This window comes from Palaemon carinicauda, chromosome 27 (assembly GCF_036898095.1).
Source record: "Palaemon carinicauda isolate YSFRI2023 chromosome 27, ASM3689809v2, whole genome shotgun sequence".
Lineage (NCBI taxonomy): Eukaryota > Metazoa > Arthropoda > Malacostraca > Decapoda > Palaemonidae > Palaemon > Palaemon carinicauda.
The window spans coordinates 12,646,651-12,669,178 of record NC_090751.1 but is presented as its reverse complement, the minus strand read 5'-3'; positions in this window follow the sequence as shown (position 1 = coordinate 12,669,178).

The following is a 22,528-nucleotide window of genomic DNA, read 5'->3' as shown; positions in this document are numbered from 1 at the left end:
CAGGAATTGGGAATGGACACTTCGAGAGATAGCCCATGAGATTCCTACTTGAAGTTTAAAAGAAGCCTTTTTTTTTTTTTCTTCTATCCGCGGTACTCTTATCTTTTTATTATCAGTATTCTTTTACCCTTTTTATTACATCTTGCAGTAAGGGAAGGAATATTGTAACCAGTACAGACTATGGTCGATCTTAATTAGCTAGTCATCATTGGGAACTTTGGATTTCATTATTTATTTAATTTAAATTGAAGAAGTTTGCTTTATTACAATTTTTGCAAAATCCTTCATAGGGGAAAAAAGCGAGACATAAATTTGATAGAATTAGACAGCTAATGGTGTTTTTTCTTTATTCAATTGACGTGAAAACTTGCTCTTGTCGATAGTATTGGTTGCCTCATAGGGATTTAGTCCGACAGTGTACCTCACGATGTTCCCTGTATGCGTTTTACTTAAAAGTATTTTTCAGCATCCCGTCGGCACTTAGTTGCACCTTCTTTTTAGCATTATTGAATGGTCTCCTTGACCCTATTGCGGGGCCATGTGACTCAAATATATTTTTTAATTGTATTCCACTATTAATAATAAAATGAATGAAAGAAAATTATGATTATAGCTAAATAGAAATTCGTTCAACTGTATTACTATAATATCATAACTCTAAAACTATAATTCTGGCATTATATCTAAACTAGAGTTGTATCCCTTTGAAGGTTGTCAATTTTGTTCCAAAACAAAATCCAATTTGGTGTTCATACTGGCAAATCTAACCTTTAAAATTACTGGTAAACCTAACGTATAAAATTGTTGGCAAATCTAACCTTAAGAATTACTGGCAAATCTAACGTTTAAAACTACATGTACTGGAAAATCTAACCTTTAAAAAAGTTATTTTGTGCAGGTGGTTCGTGGCATATATTCCAGAGACTATTTTCTTATGCTTTACTTAATCTGATGACATTAAATATAACTTTCAAATAGAAGATAATTCGTCATATAGGTTAGGACGAGCAATCAGTAACCCTGGTGTACAGAAAGCTTAGTTTTATTTGAATTAATGAACGTTGTTTCTCGCAGATTTAGTTATAAAACTAAGAGCTTAAAATGAGATCATCTAGCATCGAGCAAGAAACCGTTAAAATAAACAAGATTGCAAATACACGAAACTTATATGATTATTTGTTAAAAACGGTGTACATATACACGTAATCTCTCTCTCTCTCTCTCTCTCTCTCTCTCTCTCTCTCTCTCTCTCTCTCTCTCTCTCTCTCTCTCCATCAAATTTACCCGTTGTGTGTGCGTGAAAACGTAATATGAATATCCTTCTCACTTTGTTTGGTTTTGCTTGTGTGTGCGTTAAAACGTAATATGAATATCCTTCTCACTTTGTTTGGTTTTGCTGTACAGTGAAAATACTTCAGAAAGGTGATTTTTTTTTCCTCCACGAAAAACGTTCGCTGTGTTGCTAATAATTCAATTAGCGATGTTAGGCAACGTTTGGTGTAGTCAGTGCTTGAATGGGTGATAGTGAGACAAAAGCTTTTGGACATCCTTTGAGTGGGGTGTTGTCCTAACATTCTCATCCTATAAATATCTGCTCTTGTATATATATATATATATATATATATATATATATATATATATATATATATATATATATATATATATATATATATATATATATATATAGTTAGTGTATATAATGTATGCATGTTCATTGGCCTAACGGTTACCAACCTCAACTCATACACTACACTTCCACACACACACACACAAATATACATGCATATACATATTCTATATATACACACACACACACACACACATATATATATATATATATATATATATATGTGTGTGTGTGTGTGTGTATTTAGAGAGAGAGAGAGAGAGAGAGAGAGAGAGAGAGAGAGAGAGAGAGAGAGAGAGAGAGAGAGAGGAGAGAGAGAGAGAGAGCAAATAATTTTAAGTGTTCATTCCATGTTTCGTGTACGGATGGATTGACGACTTTGTAAGGTAGCTCGGTCACTTTCCACATAAAGTTTATTGTGTCCCATGAGACTGATAAACCTCAATCTACAGTTTGGATGGTTAAACACAGAAATGTTGGAGTGAGGAGCCAGCTCTCTCTCTCTCTCTCTCTCTCTCTCTCTCTCTCTCTCTCTCTCTCTCTCTCTCTCTCCATATATTTATATATACCACAACAAATACAGTCGTTTCTAGTCCACTGCAGGACAAAGGCCTCTGATATGTCGACATTCGTGTCTTGGGTTTGGTCATTCCATTATCACGTTGGCTATTACTGATTGGTGATGGTGGGAGACTTAAGTGTGATCGTTTTCAGCAAACCATCTGAATATGGATGGCACTAACTAGTATAGCATTGTTGTTCATGGCGATAGGCAAAACCTTTCACCACATTGAGGTATCATCACTCGTAAAGGGATATATATATATATATATATATATATATATATATATATATATATATATATATATATATATATATATATGTATATATATATATATGTATATATATATATATATATATATATATATATATATATATATATAATATATATGTGTGTGTATATAGGTATATATATATATATATATATACATATATATATATATTTATATTTATATATATGTGCATATATATTTATATAAATACACACACACACACACACACACACATATATATATATATATATATATATATATATATATATATATATATATATATATATAATTGTGAGTGTTAAGTGTTTTAAAGCTAAACTGTATATTTATTAATTCATGTCAGGTTTTCCATTTTACTCCCAGGTTAATTTTCTTTCAAATCATCCCCTCTCCTTTATATGGTACAGACGATACGTTAACCATGATTAGATTTTCTGTTCTTCCCGAGTTTGTGCTGATTAATACTGTATGAGAGGGAGAACTGGAGTAAACGAATTAGAAGGAGATGAAAATAGCTTGATTGAGTTATTAATTACCAGCTGGAATTTTTCCTGAGAATTAATCATGATGTTATTTTACCTTCGATGAATTTATTGTTTTGATTATGCGAGGACTCTGTTGTTATTGGTATGTTTTCTGCGTATTTTGGTAAACAGTAAAATGTCTTATTTATCGATTAAAGAAAAGACAGTAAAGTAAAGGTTTACACAAACTTGTTTTGAAAATTAAAAACGATAGATAAGAAAAATGAAACTAACAGAAAGAATTTAGCCAAAGACCAGTAAATATTTTGATTAGAATGTCAGTTGCAAATTCAACCTTGGAGGGACTCGAAAACCATCAGAACAGAGAGGAAAGGCATTCATTATATTTTGTCTGCATAGTGAAAGAAGTAACTCTCCCCCCCCCCCCCGGAGACAAATTAAGAAAAAGAACTGTTCGATTCTAAAAAAATAATTAAGGTGATTAAGAATAATTTCCTTTGGCGTGTAAGTTTAAATTATTTCGTTGTAAAACTTTGATAAATTATACTGTTAACGTATTGTTTTTAAAAGTAATTAACAATAAAAAGTTATATAAAAATATATTTTTAATCATGTTGGTTTGTGAGAATATACATCAGATATTTTTTCATCTGCGTTATGTAACAGAATATTAGAAAAAAAAATGCAGTTGTTCAGCATTGAACTAATGAGAAACTTATGCAATTAAAATTAATGGATAGTTGTAATTGATGTAGGCCTACTTCAGTTGTCATGATGGTTATCATAACTCCTCAGGTCCGAAGGGTATAGCGTCGTCAGTGCTCCTCATACAGTGTACTGTAGGCATTACTTAAAGGTTTCTGTAGTTTCCTTTTGGACCTTAGTTGCGTTTGTATTATATCCTTCTACTTACCTTCATTACCACTTACTTTCTTCCTTCTTGCTATACAACCCCTGTTAATTTATTTCATAATATAACTGCAGCCTTTTCCTTAGTTACACTATGGCGCTGAGCGGTCTCATAGGCCCCATCGCCGGTCTTCGTAATCCGAATTCATTGTCCATCAGTGTAATGCGATAAGCATAACAACCTAACCTAACATCAATAATGATTTGGAAAAATACATCCCCTACATAACAAACAGCAAGTATCTGGCTAGGGGGGAGAGGGAGTAGTCATAGCCTGCTGAGAGGGGGTGCATGTTTGCATATCTATCTAAATATTAACCGACGTTTTTGACTGGTCTCGTACACTAGTTGATAATGATACGGATGATGATAACACTATAAACGTTCGTTGTTCTGAAATAACTTCCAATTGTTTATAATTCTGTAGATGAATGGAAGTCTGGCAGAAGGGGAAAAATACTTTTGGTGTTGAAATGTCCGGCCAATTAAGTTTGTGACCAAACGCAATAAACTGATCCTGTTAACAGGTAAATTGATAGACTAGACAAACGAATGAAGGAAATTAAGTAAATTAGATTAATGCTGTTGCCCTAAATGACATTTTGTTACTTAGGTATACTGACGGACTAAATCCCTTGCCCTCCTGTTACCGATCATGGCTTTATTTAGCGAAATAAAAGGTAATAATGGGAAATAGTTTTTTTTTCTTTTTTGCTAGAAGGAGAAATTATAGAAAAACAAAAAATCTTTTTTTGAGAAGGGAGAAAAAAATCAAACTTGCATACCATGGATGAAAAAAAAATAAGAATGTCATGACGTACAATTAATGAATGCTGAAATTCTCTTTATGAACGCGAAATTATTTGACTCAAAAATGGAAACTGGTATTGAACCAAATTGTTAATTATTTTTTATAAGATTGAATTTATCTATTCTATTTTTTTACTTTTTTAACAAACCTCTATGTGTGTACGTTTCCCAAAAAGCTTTACCTTGACATTCAAAAGCTACTACTTTCTGTTTTCTGATTGTTAAAAAACTCTGCTAATTTCAAGCCAATTAATTTGTTTAACTTTATCTTATTACCTTAGCACTCAGTAACCTACCATCAATTACTGAGGCAAAGAGACCATGCCGGAATTGTGAACTAACGTCCTAAAGTAACTTAAGTTACTAAAGTGTACTTTCTAACTTTACCTCTCTTTTCAGTACAGAGCATCAAGAACCCCGCTCCCAATTGGCTCCAATTAGCCTTGCGTGTCTTGGAGAACGCAAAGGGCTGCAGCAGGAAGAGCTAATATATTTCAGTACCCTTTTCCCTGCCAACGGAAAACTTGTAAATGGTAAGAGCTTCTGCCTCTTGTACTTTTAGGTAGGCTTACGTTTATTGTCCCATTTTGGCTTAGGCGATGTTCTGCTCTGGCGGGGCTCCTGGTAGTTTTCTGACACGTTATGGTTATTATAAGTCTTTCTGATGGTCTTGGTACTAACTGCTGTTTCTTTTTTTTTCTTTTTTTTTTCTTTTTTTTTTTTTTTTTTTTTGGTTTTGATGACAAGTTGTTCTTATTTTGTCTTTTTGGGCTCAAGCCATGTCGTCCTGATGGAAGTTCCTAAAGGGTAGCTTCCTTGGGTATATATGACTACGGTGATATCCCCAGAGAATTTACCTTAAGGTACCCAGAATTCTAACTCCTGGAGCGAATATCCCCAATAAAAGAACCAGGGATATCGCGAAATATCAGAGGACGTATTCTTGACACGCCACATAGCAATCTGTACCCGAACAGAGTTAACTCTTCGAAGGGGTCAATTGGCAAGAAAACAAAAAACGAGAAAGAAAGGAGAGCCGCTCGCAAGGTATCTCTACTCTCCCGTTTCGTAAGCGTGCATTGTGCCGCTCACGGCGCCATCTGTAATCCTTTTTGCGTAGCTCAATAACTCGTTGTTTTTTCCCTGTGTTATCTCACAATTCTTGGATTATTTCAACTTTATAATGCTTTCTCCAACTTCTGCTTCTGATAAGTTGAGTATTATTTCTTTTATGTATAAATGTAAGCTCTTGGTAATTTTAAAATGATTTGATAGTGATATCATTGTTACAAGAGCTGTTGCCTACAGGAGGCGTCCTGGACGCTGTCGCTCGCTATGTATGAGTTATTTTGTTAGCCAGAGCGACGTTCCCGGCTGTTTCGCTTTAATAATTATAGCTATTCAGCGTTACATAGGTTTTCTTTATATGATGCTTTTAGTATTTCCGTTTTGGCGAAGGATTTGCCGATTCGGGCCTACGCTAGACCTTGTAGCCTAGTCGTTTGGCCCTAGTACTTTCTTGCATGATATTCAGATTTCCGAGTGTTTTAAAATTTGATTGAAGCTTTAGGCATATTTATACATTTAAGATTATGTTGATTTTCTTCCAAGATAGTATATGAGTGAGTTTCGGTGGTTTAGGTAATCGATTCTCTTCGCGCCTAGGCTAGTTGTCTATGGGACCATAGTACAGTATACTTTCTCACACTCCCCGGTTGCTCTCCTCTCTTCGGAGAATGTGGGCAATCCCTTTCCCTCTGCTTAAGACTTGGGCTTAACCCTAATGGTTTATCCGAATTGACTTTAGATACAACTATATTAGGGTGTTTCTGTTCTTTCCTGTTTCCAGTAAGTCTGGCTTCAGGAAGGGTGCAGGACATCAGAGTTCTTAGTCTGAGTCTGTTTCTGTGTAGCTTGTGGTTGAGATTCCCTTGCTAGGCTGACAGCAGACATAGGAGGCTTAGCCTCCTTAGTTCACTTTCGAAGGTTTCTGTACGAGATGATTCCTTCTTTTTGTGATCTAGGAGACTAGTCCAGTGTTGTTGTTATCGGTGTGGAGGATGAGATCCTCTTTTCTGTGAATAACAACGCCTTCCTTGCTTTGGTTCCGAGGGAGTTGGCAAGTATTGTTGGCCTCCCTCCTCGGATCTCCCCTAGGCTAAGATGAGTTTTCTTTGCTGCGGGTGATTCATTATCAGAGCAAGGTTGGCAGGACCCTCTTCCCCCTTTCCCCCTTTTTCCTTAGTGATGGCCTAGCCATTGCATCCCTGTCCGTCATTCTACATTTGTACCTAGCATAGGTTAGGATGTGGGGTTGACTCAGTCCCTTGCCGGCCGGCAACGGTCTTCTGCTTTGACTGCTGCCCGGACCTCCCTTGGTCTCTCATCCATGTTTGTCTGTAGAGCCAGATGGCATTGGTCAGGAAGCCTGCAGTTATATTCTCCCCTTCCTTATGTGCACTCTTTCGGGTTGCCGGGCTATGAGGCAGTACAGTCTCTTATCCCGGCATCCATTCTGTTTTCCTTCTAGTGTTTGTACCCTAGCCCGGCTGCCGGCCTAAGTGGCCGGCAGCCGGGCAGTCGGAGTTCTCTGGTTCTTTTGCTGCCGGCCGGCATTGGTTGTATACCTTTGCCGGCCGGCTATATATCACAACATTTTTCTGCCGGCCGCTACGATTAGTGGCCGGCAGCCGGGTGCTGTTGTTGTTTAGCTGCCGGCCGGCAGTCCCCTGCCGCCCGGCAATAGAAACACACCGAGGTTCTGCCGGCCCCTACGTTTGGCGGGCGGCAGCCGGGTGCTATCTTGTGTAGTTGCCGGCCGGCACACGCATTTGAACCAGCGTTCTTCACCTTATAGTCTATAAGTAGTATACAGTACTTTGGAACTAGTTAAGGTGTGTGCCAGCCGGCACATTACCTTCTATACTGTAGCCAGTATTTTTTAGTATAGTATATACTGTAGGGATAAAACTATAGTATAGTATTTGTTACAACACTAAGTTTTTCTAACACTTTTGTGTTGTCTTGCACAGCCCTTTGGTGTAACCATACCGATAAAGAAAGTAAGTTCTTTCTTATCTACTATCCAGCATTTTAAAATCACTTATTTGAGTGTGAGCTACACCTGTTTCCTCTGGAAATTATTTATTGGTCGCTCTAGAATAGATTAACCATACGATTTTATTATCTGGAAGGTTGCAGCAATTGACTGTGCGGGAAATACAAGTGTGTGTCTTTCCTTTCTAGTTTAGTTATGCTAAGCTATGTATATCCAGTGATACGTAGTTCACTTGATACTCATGGAGTTTTCTTCTCTTTACAGGAGGACCATCCGAAGTGTGGAAGCGTTTTCTGCAACGTCCGCAGCAAGAACTTCTGCGGACATGACTTGTGTAGGAGGCACGCAGCATGCGCAGTCTCCAAAGGTGATCTCCGGTATTGTGACCCGCAGGTATGTACCGTGTGCACAAACCTGATTACCGAGACTTTTGATTCCCCTAAGACGGCGGAGTCAAGGGACGCAGCAAGGGAGAAGCTTCGTACCTGGATAAGGGGCTTTCAGAAGAACACTTCTGGTCCCTATCTTCCAAGTGAGAAGATGAGGGCTTATCTTTTCCCCAAGGCGTCAGCTGAAGCAGTGATTCCCCAGCCTCAAGCGGAGATACCGTTGGTTCAGATCCCGGTGGATGCTAAAGTCGCGGACTTCCTGCAGGACATCCAATTGGACGATAGGATGTCGGAGGTGTCCAAGCGTTTGGAAGAAGACCTTCTGGCAGAAGACCAGGAAGAAGAGCAGGCTTCAGACAATGAAGAGGAAGAGTTCGACGAGGTGTCGGCTACTCTGGTTCAGGCCCCTGAACCTATTCCCTCAACATCGTCCTCTCTCTCAGATGAGCTGGGAAAGACCCTTCCCTCCATCGTTGGAATGATCCAACAGATGCAGAGGGAAAATAATGAGAAGGCTGCTGCAATGAAGCTGGAGATGCGGAGACTTGCAGCATCACGTGGGCCCCAGAAGAAGCTCAGCGTGAAAGACTTTCCCTTGTTCTTGGATGCCAACCCTTGGAGGTATGCCGAGCACATGCCTATGACGACGGGAAAAATTGTCATTTCGGAGAAGTTGGGCTCAGTCCCCTTTGAGGAGGTGGAATTCTGGCCCAGCAGGGAGTCGTATCCGGACTGTTATGTTTGTCTAAGGAAGGAACCAGCCTCAAAGGAAGAAACTGAGCCGAAGGAGGTCATAGTTTTGGACCACGCTAAGGCTCAAGCTTTACTGTCATGCTCGATGAAAGAGAGGGGCTTCACAAACTCAAACGTACCTGCTTTGAGTAAGAAGCACCCTTCCTTTGTGTCCTCTCCTTCTAGAGCCTTCCCCTTTATGCAGAAAGGGTTTATGTCTGTGCTGAAAGCAATCGAGGCAGGTAAGCCATGCCCCTCCTTGGAGGAGTGTAAACCTCTGTCTTTGGCCCTACCCATGGACCACAAGGACTGGAAGGACGTCCATCTTACCGTCTCAGTCGGGAAGTTGGAGGCTGATAATGCTGGACGTCAGTTCGGTGAGAACCTCCCCAAGCTGTCTGACTTTCTTTTGCGCAGGGAGCTTGAGACAAAAGAAAGACTTGCCGCCTCAATGTCTCATCAAAAGACTCTGGAGACAATGGCAAGTGACCCCAAGGTCCATGAAATGTTTATGGTAGTGGCTAAGACACACCTAGCCACAGTGACGAAGGACCTTTATAGCTTCGTCAAAGCTAGGAGGGCTTGTAGGGAGTTCGTGTTCGCCTTGGCTGCGGTGAGGGACGAGCCAAGGAAGCTAATCTCCTCCGGCATTTGGGGCAAAGACCTCTTCCCTAGTGAAGCGGTCAAGGAGGTTATAGATAAGGCCGCCACGGAGAATAGAAACCTTCTCCAGAAGTGGGGCCTATCTCTCAAGAGAAAGTCTTCCCCGGATGAGGGTCCCCAACCAAAGAGGAAGACTAAGAAGACTAGGCTACCCTCTCGGCCAGCCAAGCCATTCAGACAGCAGCAGCAGCAACAACTTCCTATGCCTACAATGCCCCAGATGGTGGCACAAACCCTGACCACGTACCAGTGGGTACCCCAAGCCGTGTCGACGCAGTCTCCGGCATTTAACCCAGCGTTCGAAGGGCAGTCAACTACCTTTCGAGCGAAGCCTAGAGGAGCAGCCAGAGGTTCGTCTAGACGCCCCTTAAGGGGGAGGGGATTCAGGGGTGGTCGCGGTCAAGGAGGTAAGACCTTAGGGCAACAGCAGCCAAAGTGAGATGATACAGGTAGGAGGGAGACTTCAGAATTTTCGGGATCGGTGGACCTTCGATCCCTGGGCCCACAGCCTACTCAAGAATGGACTGGGTTGGAGCTGGTACAGCACTCCACCCCTGTGCCCTCGTTTTTTCCAACACTCCACCCCCGTTCTGGAGTACATTCAAGAACTGTTGGAGAAAAGAGTAATCCGAAGGGTAAAGTCAATCAAATTCCAAGGGAGGCTGTTTTGTGTTCCCAAGGAGCACTCAGAAAAACTCAGAGTCATTCTGGACTTGTCGCCACTCAACAAGTTCATAGTGAACTGCAAGTTTAAGATGCTAACACTGCAACACATAAGGACCTTACTGCCCAAGAGGGCATATACCGTCTCCATAGATTTGTCAGACGCCTGTTGGCACGTTCCAATCAATTGTCAACTCTCCACCTACCTAGGGTTCAAGCTACATCGAAGACTCTACGCCTTCAGAGCCATGCCATTCGGGCTAAACATAGCCCCAAGGATCTTCACGAAGCTTGCGAGCGTAGCTCTCAAACAGTTACGCCTAAAGGGAATCCAGGTGGTAGCCTACCTGGACGACTGGCTGGTGTGGGCAGCATCCAAGACAGAATGTTTGCAAGCTTCCCTACAGGTGATCCAGTTCCTAGAGCATCTAGGCTTCAAGATCAACAGAAAAAGTCTCGACTTTCTCTATCTCAAAAGTTCCAGTGGTTGGAAATCCACTGGGACCTAGTGTCACACCAACTCTCCATCCCGGCGAAGATGAGGAAGGAGATAGCTGATTCTGTCAAGAGACTTCTGGATTCCGAAAGGATATCAAGACGCGAATAGGAGAGTGTGCTGGGTTCTCTCCAGTTTGCCTCAGTAACAGACCCGGTGCTAAGAGCACAGCTAAAGGATGCAACCAGAGTTTGGAGAAGTTATGCATCAAACACACGAAGAGATCTGATAAGACCAGTACCACTTCGACTACGTACGCTTCTCAGGCCTTGGTCCCAAGTCAGGCAACTACAGAAGTTGGTGCTTCTTCAGCCACCTCCCCCCTCGTTGACTATTCACACAGACGCCTCGAAGAAGGGGTGGGGAGGTCATTCTCATCGGAAGAAGGCCCAAGGAACTTGGTCCAATCTATTCAAGACATTTCACATAAATTTTCTGGAAGCTATGGCAGTACTCCTTACCTTGAAGAAAGTCTCCCCTCGTCACTCGATCCACATAAGGTTGGTACTGGACAGCGAGGTGATTGTGAGATGCTTGAATCGACAAGGATCGAGGTCACCACCACTCAACCAGGTGATGTTGGCCATCTTTCGACTGGCGGAAAAGAATAAGTGGTACCTGTCGGCAGTTCACCTTCAAGGAGTCCGCAACGTGACAGCGGACGCTCTATCCAGGTTCACACCGATAGTCGGAATGGTCCCTAGATGTAGGATCATTCTCCTTCATCTTGAGTCAAGTCCCAGGACTGCAGATAGACCTCTTTGCGATGAAAGACAACAAGAAGTTACCCCTTTACGTGTCCCCGTACGAGGATCCCTTGGCAGAAGCAGTGGACGCGATGTCCCTCGACTGGAACAGATGGTCCAGGATTTACCTGTTCCCTCCTCACAACCTTTTATTGAAGGTCCTCAACAAACTGAGATCTTTCAAGGGAGTAGCGGCAATAGTGGCTCACAAGTGGCCGAACAGCGTGTGGTTCCCTCTGGCACTAGAACTACGGCTGAAGTGTCTACCGTTACCAGATCCAGTTCTGACCCAGCGAGTTCAGAAGTCGACTGTCTGCGCTTCATCACAGAAAACCCGGAACCTGCAGCTCATGAGTTTCTCTCTCTAGCGGTGAGAAAACGTTTCGGGATTTCATAAGACATTATTGACTTCCTAGAGGAATATAAGTGCAAATCCACTAGAAGGCAATATGAGTCGTCATGGAGAAAATGGGTGGCCTTTGTCAAGGCGAAGAATCCGCAAAAGATCTCGACGGACTTCTGCTTATCTTTCTTCATCCACCTCCATGGTCAAGGGTTAGCAGCCAACACAATATCAACGTGTAAATCTGCTTTGACAAGACCCATTTTATATGTCTTCCAGGTCGACCTCTCTAACGATATTTTTAATAAAATTCTGAAAGCCTGTGCTAGGCTCAGGCCATCAGCACCTCCAAAGTCCATTTCATGGTCTCTAGATAAAGTTCTTCATTTCGCTTCGCTGTTGAACAATGAGGAGTGTGCTTTAAAGGATTTGACCCCAAAAGTTATTTTCCTGTTTGCACTCGCGTCGGGGGCCAGGGTTAGTGAAATTGTAGCCCTCTCGAGAGAGGAAGGTCGTGTTCAGTTCTTGGATGGGGGAGAACTGAACCTGTTTCCGGATCCTACGTTTCTCGCCAAGAACGAGTTACCCACCAACAGGTGGGGTCCCTGGAGAATCTGCCCTTTGAAAGAAGATGCATCTCTATGTCCAGTGGAATGCCTAAAGGTCTATCTTCGTAGAACTTCAGACTTCAGGGGTGGTCAACTATTCAGGGGAGAAACATCAGGCTCAAATTTATCACTGAAACAACTTAGGGTGAAAATCACCTATTTTATTCGCAGAGCGGATCCAGACAGTACACCCACAGATCATGATCCGAAGAAAGTTGCCTCATTCTTAAATTTCTTCAATAGTATGGATTTCGAACATCTTCGCTCATACACTGGCTGGAAGTCTTCCAGAGTTTTCTTTCATCACTATGCGAAGCAAGTGGAGCAACTGAAGAGGTCTGTGGTAGCAGTGGGTAGTGTTGTTAACCCTGCTGTTTAACTCTGCAAGAAACAGTGGATTTAATTGGGACGAATAATTCCGGGGTGGGTGTGTAGTTAGGAACTGTTCTACAAACTAAGTGTTAGGGCACTGGGGTGCCCACATTGACTGTTCCATATTCAAAGGTGAACCTAGCATAAGTGCAGACATGTGTGCCAAGCATTTCCAACGCTAATGTAACTGATTAGTAATACAGACTTTTATGATTTTGATACCTCGGTATGTTAAAAGTGGCGCTAATTTTTTTTCTTTCAGATAAACAAGTTTTCTGTTTACTATCATGCTTATGCTTATTTATTGGTTATCCTCCTCTTATATATGCATAATTGTTGTTTAACCTGTTTTATTTTATTGTGTGTCAATAAACTAGTTCTTATGAACCTTGCGTCTCCTTTGCCTGTGTCAGTTTACTTGAAATGATTTAGCATTACGTTTACTATGTATATTTATCTGGGATAATTCTAATAGATTGTTCCTTTATGCAAGCATTTTTGCATTGGTTTATGCTTTCCCCTAGCGGGAGGACTCCATGCCCTAAGGGAACGGTGGCGGATATGCAAGTTTTCCTCCTACCTGGATATAAACCTTTGTCCAATCCAGTAATGAACGGGGAACTGGTCGATATTTCATATTGACTCAGTGGTTCTTTACAAACTATGCTTTACATGATATAGGGTGAGACCGCTATATTGGCTTGTCTGTTATTCATACCTAGGTACATGTACTCTTCGAGACTTTTCCAGAGTCTAGTATGACTCTTCCCTGTAGGGGGCAGGAAGCACTAACATGGTCTATCGTTAGATGAAAAGATGTATGACGGTAACATCTTAGGTCTCTAGGTCTAGTTGGCCGGGAAATACCTTCGGGGAGTACGGCACGTTTTGAGAATCCACAGATACAGTAATGCTCTGGTATACTTCCATCATCACGACATGGCTTGAGCCCAAAAAACGGATTTTGAGCGAAGCGAGAAATATATTTTTGGGTGAGATGGCCATGTCGTCCTGATGGACCCGCCCTTTCCTTTTCTTCTAAAAAGGGCTGTAGGTCCCCTCCCTACATACAGCATCTGAAGCACCTCGTGTATCGCTACAAGGAATACAGATGGCGCCGTGAGTGGCGCAATGCACGCTTACGAAACGGGAGAGGAGAGATACCTTGCGAGGGATTCTCCTTTCTTTCTCGTTTTTCGTTTTCTTGCCAATTGACCCCTTCGAAGTGTTAACTCTGTTCGGGGTGCAGATTGCTATGTGGCGTGTCAAGAATACGTCCTCTGTTATTTCGCGATATCCCTGGTTCTTTTATTAGGGATATTCGCTCCAGGAGTTAGAATTCTGGGTACCTTTAGGTAAATTCTCTGGGAATATCGCCGCAGTTATATATACCCTAGGAAGCTGCCCTTTAGGAAATTCCATCAGGACGACATGGCCATCTCACCCAAAAATAGATTTTTCGCTTCGCTCAAAATCCGTTTTTTATAATTGCTGTTTTATTTCGTCTCATCTTTTTATTTTGTTCTTGGGAAAACTTATTAGCTAGGGCCACCAGTTGTCCAAAATTTTATTTTAAAACACTTGAGTCCAGGAATTTAATTCAAAGCAATGTGTAAATAATAGAAAATTACTATTTCTTTTATTTTTTTTCATTGGGAGAATCTTTTCTAGGGCCACCAGTTGTCCAAAATTTTTATTTTAAAACTCTGAGTCTAGAAATTTAATTTAAAGCAATGTGAAAATAATGGAAAATTACTTTTATTTCTTTCAAGGGGGAGAATCAATGCTGGGGCCACCATTTGTCCAATATTTGATTTTAAAACATTCGGTTGAGCGGAAAATTACATTTAAAATAATATGAGAATAATGGAATATATATATATGTATGTATGTATGTATGTATATATATATATATATATATATATATATATATATATATATATATATATATATATATATATATATATATTTTTTATTTTGTTCATTGGAAGAATCATTAGCAAGGGCCACTAGTTAAGTCTAAAATCTTATTCTAAAACTATCCATTGAGTTCCAAAATTTAATTTAAAACTGAAAATCATGGATTTTTTTTTTTCTTTTTTCTGCTGTAAGTAGAAAATGTATGAAAAAACAAGAAAAAAATTTTGAGAAAAAAGAAAAAAGTACGGAACTTGCATACCATGAATGGAACAAAAATAAATAGAATGACATGACGTACAATTAATGAATGCTGAAATTCTCTGTATGAATGCGAAATTATTTGACTCAAAAATGGAAACTGCCATTGACCCAAATTGTTAATTATTTTTTGTAAAATTGAATTCATCTACTTTTTAAAACAATTTTTTGTACTTAAACCAAACCTGTGTATGTACGTTTCCCAAGAAGCTTTGCTATGTCATTGTAAAATCTACTATGTACTTTTTTTTTTTTTCTATTAAAAAAAAGTTACAAATTTCAAGCCCATTAATTTGTTTAACTTTATCTTATTACCTTAGCACTCAGTAACCTACCATTAATTACTAAGGAAAAGAGACCATGTCGGAATTGTGAACTAACGTCCTAAAGTAACTAAAGTTACTAAAGTGTACTTTCTAACTTTACCTCTCTTTTCAGTACAGAGCATCAAGAACCCCGCTCCCAATTGGCTACAATTAGCCTCGCGTGTCTCTGAGAACGCAAAGGGCTGCAGCAGGAAGAGCTAATATATTTCAGTACCCTTTTCCCTGCCAACGGAAAACTTGTAAATGGTAAGAGCTTCTGCCTCTTGTACTTTTAGGTAGGCTTACGTTTATTGTCCCATTTTGGCTTAGGCGATGTTCTGCTCTGGCGGGGCTCCTGGTAGTTTTCTGACACGTTATGGTTATTATAAGTCTTTCTGATGGTCTTGGTACTAACTTTTTTTTTTTTTTTTCTTTTTTTTTTTTTTTTTTTTTTTTTTTTATAATAATTTTGTCTTATTTTGTCTTTTTATAACTGCTGTTTTATTTCGTCTTATCTTTTTATTCTGTTCCTGGGAAAACTTATTAGCAAGGGCCACCAGTTGTCCAAAATTTTATTTTAAAACACTTGACCGGAGATCCGGTGACAAAGGTCCGTCATAGTGAAAACGTGAACATCAGCGGTAAGATAATCTTAACCTCAAAGCTGAACGTCTGTGTGATATCCGGTTAAGCCGGAGATGAAAAAGGACCGTAATAATGAAATTGTGATTATTCATGAAAAAGGGTTTGTGTACATAAGGCCGCAGCCGGAGTCTGAGTGCCAGATTTCTCCGTTGCACTCCAAATATCTGACTAGTTCCCAACCCAATGAGTATCCATTATAGCGGAGTATAACTCAAGGGTGTGATTGATCATGAAAAAAGGTTTGCGTGTATAAGGCTGAAGCCGGAGTCTGAGTGCCGGGTTTCACCGTTGCACTCCATATATTTGACTAGTTCCTAACCCAATGAGTATCCATTATAGCGGAGTATAACTCAAGGCGGTGAACGTTCCGAAGAGAACGAAGCTACGGGTGTCGGCATAAAGCGATCCCAAAATAATGACTCTTACAGTAACGGAACCTATTAATAGTGCTAGCTATATTAACAGTAACCACATAAATAAAACGTTAATACCATCAAACGTAATATCATAAACCCGGAGAAGGAGCGGAGGCAGGAATAACTCGTGATCGTATAAAACGGAAAACGGGAAAACCACCTCTCCTTACCAAGCTTAAGAAAGAAAACGAGAGAAAGGGTAACTCGTAACTGTAGTAACAGAAAACGAGCACTCTATGCTCACGCTCTCATGGTTATATTATAAAGAACCAAAGCACACAATAATATGATAGAAATAATGATAAAATTGTAATAACCAAGAACGAAGAATAACGACAACGTAACAAATAAATATAAAAATATAGCCTAAAACGAGCACCTTACTGAGGCGTGTAGATAAACAATAACATAGGCCAGATCGTTATTCTTCGTTCGTCCAAATTAGACTTGCTAGCAAAAAAAATACCATAGAAAAAACAATAATAAAATAAGGATAATAAAAATGGTTATGAAACGTAAGTGATATAACTTAGATGACAGACTACCCAATGGGCAATATTAACTTGAAAACTACCGAAGCGAACAAATTTAAAATGGCTGCCGTCATCGAGGAAGGTCAACTTACTTCCAAAATTAAAATCCACATTACTGGAAAGAGAACAAATGCCCGGTACTGAAAAAAAAACTGTCAAAACAAACTATGGTACTTAACATTGGTAAAGGTGAAGTAGCAGTGTCAGTCATGTTGAATTAACGACAATCACTTGCGAAAACACTGAGCACAAACAAATTAAGACTTTGCGGGCAAGTCCAAAACAGAAAGATGACCTAGAAGGCATCCGTGTGGGTGCCGGTGGCGTGGTACAAGTGTGGTTTCTGGGGTCTTTGTTACGGCCCTTCCCTTTGATGAAGGAGTTATCTAATTGGAAGACAGCCTGTAAATAGTGGTTTTCATATGCCCCTGATGAATACACGACACTCACAAGGTGCTCGCGCCAGAGTAGTAACCTCTGGATTCCATGCTTTTATTTTTCTCTGGTATGTTTGGAAGATTTATATCAGAAAAGGTAGAAAGGACTTTTCACCGGGCGTCACAGGTCTCTCCCCAGAAATAGATTTTTCCTTCGTCAAAATCCCTTCTAAAACTATCCATTGAGTTCCAAAATTTAATTTAAAACTGAAAATCATGGAATTTTTTTCATTTTTTTTTTGCTGGAAGTAGAAAATGTATGAAAAAACAAGAAAAAATTTTTGAGAAGAAAAAAATATCAAACTGGCATACCATGAATGGAAAAAAAATAAATAGAATGACATGACGTACAATTAATGAATGCAGAAATTCTCTGTATGAACGCGAAATTATTTGACTCTAAAATGGAAACTGCCATTGACCCAAATTGTTAATTATTTTTTGTAAAATTGAATTCATCTACTTTTTAAACAATTTTTTGTACTTAAACCAAACCTGTGTATGTACGTTTCCCAAGAAGCTTTGCCATGTCATTGTAAAATCTACTACTTTTGTTTTTTATTGTTATTAAAAAAAACGTTACTAATTTCAAGCCCATTAATTTGTTTAACTTTATCTTATTACCTTAGCACTCAGTAACCTACCATTAATTACTAAGGAAAAGAAACCATGCCAGAATTGTGAACTAACGTCCTAAAGTAACTAAAGTTACGAAAGTGTACTTTCTAACTTTACCTCTCTTTTCAGTACAGAGCATCAAGAACCCCGCTCCCAGTTGGCTCCAATTAGCCTCGTGTGTCTTGGAGAACGCAAAGGGCTACAGCAGGAAGAGCTAATATATTTCAGTACCCTTTTCCCTGCCAACGGAAAACTTGTAAATGGTAAGAGCTTCTGCCTCTTGTACTTTTAGGTAGGCTTACGTTTATTGTCCCATTTTGGCTTAGGCGATGTTCTGCTCTGGCGGGGCTCCTGGTAGTTTTCTGACACGTTATGGTTATTATAAGTCTTTCTGATGGTCTTGGTACTAACTGCTGTTTTTTTTTTTGGTTTTGATGGTAATTTTGTGTTTTTTGTGTTTTTATAACTGCTGTTTTATTTCGTCTCATCTTTTTATTTTGTTCTTGGGAAAACTTATTAGCTAGGCCACCAGTTGTCCAAAATTTTATTTTAAAACACTTGAGTCCAGGAATTTAATTTAAAGCAATGTGAAAATAATGGAAAATTACTATTTCTTTTATTTTCTTTCATGGTCAGAATCTTTTGTAGGGCCACCAGTTGTCCAAAATTTTTATTTTAAAACTCTGAGTCTAGAAATTTAATTTAAAGCAATGTGAAAATAATGGAAAATTACTTTTATTTCTTTCAAGGGGGAGAATCAATGCTGGGGCCACCATTTGTCCAAAATTTTATTTTAAAACTCTTGGTTGAGTGGAAAATTACATTTTAAATATAAAACTTACCCACTGGTTATATAATAGCCTAAGTCCCCGACGCCTCGGCAGAAAATTCAAAATCTCTTGCGCAGCTTAGCGCATATAAGCCAGGTGTATCCCAGCGCCCTCGTGGTACCACAGGTAGAACTATACTCAACCAATTCAGATTATTCTCTGCCGCCATAGCTGGCAGAACTATTGGAAATTCTCTCTTTTTTTTCTTACTCTGTTCTGTGATCACGTATTTTAACTTAAAAGGTAGGGTTGGAAGGTTTTTCAACCTATTTTAAACCTCACGAAAGCATAGGGGCGAAATGTAAACATTTCGTCCATGGATGACGTCACAGCCTCTTCCGTAGGCTAAAAGTCTGTCTTGCCTTTTAAGAATATAAGTGATTTGGCTTTTAGAGATTTTAAGTTATAAATTTAATTAAAGGAATTATTTTGAGAAAATTTTATCCTTTTAATATTTTTTTTTAGATAATCTTTGATCTGTAGCGCACGATTCTATGTATCGTTGTTGCTTTGGTGGTTTTCAGAATACTAAATTGTTTGTATATTATTTGTAGATGTTCCAATGTTGCGAGTGATGATTCATCTTTTATTGGAATCCCTTAATTTAAGGGTTTATTTTAATGTATAAATATTATATCTATTAAGGTAATTTTTTATATTTAATATTTTGTTATATTTATATGGGATTCGGTACTTTTGCTTTCCCATTCAAACAATTGTCCAGTGACAGAATTATAAGTCTCTCCCTACGGAGTTCATTTCCTTTGAGAGAGTGTAAACTTTGTCTTTCAGGTAATTATGTAACTATCTTTGTGCCAAAGAGTAAAGTGCAATTTTTTTAGCGATAAATTGTGCAGTGAATTTTATTCAATGGAGAGTGCTTCTATTCGGACCTGTCGTTATCCTAGCCTTAGACCTCTGTCGAGCTCCCGGACCCAGAGGAGAAGTTAAGTCAAACGGTGAAAGGAATCGAGAGGGTAACCAGGCGTTACAGTCTTTTAGACCCGAACTGAAGTCCTCTCGAGTGTTTTCTGTCGACCACCAGAACGCTCACCCTCGCTATAGATAAAGCGAGGTGTTAGTGTTTTCAAAGGCGCTAAGCTGAAAACAAAATTAGATTCGTTCTGCGTGTATTTCGTTTTATGCGGCGCAGACGCAGTGCCGCCACCCCACCTGATGGGTGTCGTCTCTCGACAGTGGCTAGCGCTATGGATCGACGAAGATAATGCTGAATACTTTTCGCCTAAGGTTGATCCTTGATCTTTGTAGTTAGGCATGAAACAGCATCTATCTTCGTTTATGCAGTCTTTTCTGCCTGCCGTTAACAGTGCGGTTGGGTGTCTCGATTCTGGTCTTTGACACGGACGCGCAGGCGTCGTGTCTTTAACGGTGAGAACTCGTCGCACAGGCGGCCTACCTACCGCAATGTTCAATGGTGGGGGAAAGTGGATGCTTTACTTCGAATGCTCGACGCAAACCGACGGATCATAGCACCTAGTGTTAGTCTATACAGATGCGCCGACGTTCGCCAGGCAGCAGAGCCGGCGAAGCGTCATCGGAATGGTGCGGCAACGGAAACGGAACATCGACGGATTGGAGCGAAGCGCCACGTCGGTGTGGACGCTTCAGCGTCAGTATGGACGCTTCATCGTCAGTGTGGACGCTTCTGCATCAGTGTAGACGCTTTCAGTGTCAGTATGGACACTTCAGCGTCAGTTTGGACGCTTCAGTACCAGTGTGGACGTTTCAGCGTCAGTGTGGAGGCTTCACCGCTAGTGTGGGTGCTTCAGCATCAGTGTGGACGCTTCAGCGTCGGGGTGGTCGCTTCGCTACCTATTACTATAGACTTTGATGGCTACCTGACCATGAATGTCTAGTGTATAGTTATTGTTGCTCCAGTCGCTATATTAAGAAATAAATCTTAACTAGAAAGATATTATATTCTCGGTCCAAGGCCTGCTGGGCTAACTCTTGGTTGTGAGAACTAGAATTAAACCTCTAAGTATTGAGGTCCGAATTCAGAATCATAAGGAGTGGATTCCTAAGAATCAAGACTTCTCTTCCTAGGATAGAGATTGTAAAAGGAAGGGAATAACTTTCAGAAGCTCATGAGAATTTTTCTAAAGAGTTTCCCTCATATTTTTTACCTGCTGCTCCTCGTTTCGACTTGAGTTTTCGCTAATCGAGTTGATGGTGTCGCTATTTATTTTATTTTATTTGTATTACAAGCCAGCTACAGTACAACCCTATTTGGGAAAGCAAGATGCTTTAACCCAAAGGGCTCCTTTAGGGAACGATGGCCTAGTAAATTAATGGTAAAATAAAGTAATGAATTAATATTAAATCATTCTCAGAAAAATAACGAAGCTTACTGTAGAGATGATACAGCGCTTGCAGCTGCTACAACAGAAAGGGCATTAAGGCCTTTATGAGAATAGAATGTTGAAGTATATCTCCCACCACGGGCAGATCTTTTATGATTTAATGTTTTATGTTTTTAAACCGCTCTTGTTAGTGACTCGTAAACATAGCACAGTGCTCTGGAGGAGGTGTTTGTTCGTTTTCACCTTGCCCCTAGTCCTATATCTCTAATTTACGTTCCAACCCTTGGGAGAAGGAAGGTCGGTAGACTGAGGTTCTTCGCGGACCTTGTGCATTAAACGTCTGTTCCGCCAAGCGATATTGTTGATGCAGTCCAAGACGGTCTCTCTCCACTTTGGAATGATGAGGTAATGCTCTTTTCTTCGTCTATGATTGGCGAGCTATGACATCACAACCATGTGACATAGTATCTTGAAAAGAGCGGAGTTGGAAGGTCTTGAAGCGATCAGATCGTCATCACTATGGTATCAAGGATCTTGTAACTGTTTTCTGCATATTAGAATGCAGTTCCCTAACGAGAATAACATTCTACGTTTTCCCTGTCTACCAGACTAGGTAGTTACTCGTCATGTATACACGCGAACAGAACTTACCTTCGCAGCAGTCGGGTTTTGATGCGTGAACAGGAAGCAATCGAGTGTGTTTTTTTTTCCGCGAGAGAAGCGGAAGTCAGACAAGTCACATATAATCCTAGCTCTTCCTCTGGATTCTGACTCACTTTCAGGGAGGAAGGACTTTGTCCTCATCGAAGGACGCATAACCTGGAATTGCTAGTCACCAATCAATTTGTCCAAGACCTTTCAGGAGTCGTATGTTTTTCTATTAACTTATCCTGCAGTATCTAACGTTTGCCGGAAGTTTTTTCTTTTCGGAAGAAGGCGACGTGTCAGCACCTGAATCGTGTAAGACACATAGTTCTTCAGGGGGAAAAGGTGCTCAGTTTGCTTCTGTTCACACTTCTTCTCCTTCCCCAGTTTGGAGAAAGGTCTATTACTTTCTTCTAAGGTCTAGCGACTACTGTTGACGGTATCTCACAGCATTGGATATGTTCAGTTCGCGCACAAGGCGCGCTTGAAATGTCATAGGGACTCTCCCAGGTCGCTCACAGGACTGCGGTTGATGCTCTCTCCTGGCCTTCGCCCACGCTTGAGTTGGCGCACTCGCTACCCCGCGAGTGTAGATTTGGTCTGAGCTAAAAGAGGTCTACTGTATTTCATCTGTGTTTAGCGTTTACAATTCTCGGGGGGGGGGGAGAAAATTTTCTCCTAAAGAGTCTAAGGACTACCATAGATCAAAGAAATGGTTTTCCGATTAGTGTCAGAAGGCATAGTTCTCCTATGCTTAGTAACGCTTCCTTGCAGAGATATGCTTGTGTTACGAGAAGCGTTAGAGCGGGTGCTTGTAGCAGTCTGGTCTCTTCCTTACGGCAGACGGCGTGCAGACACAGACG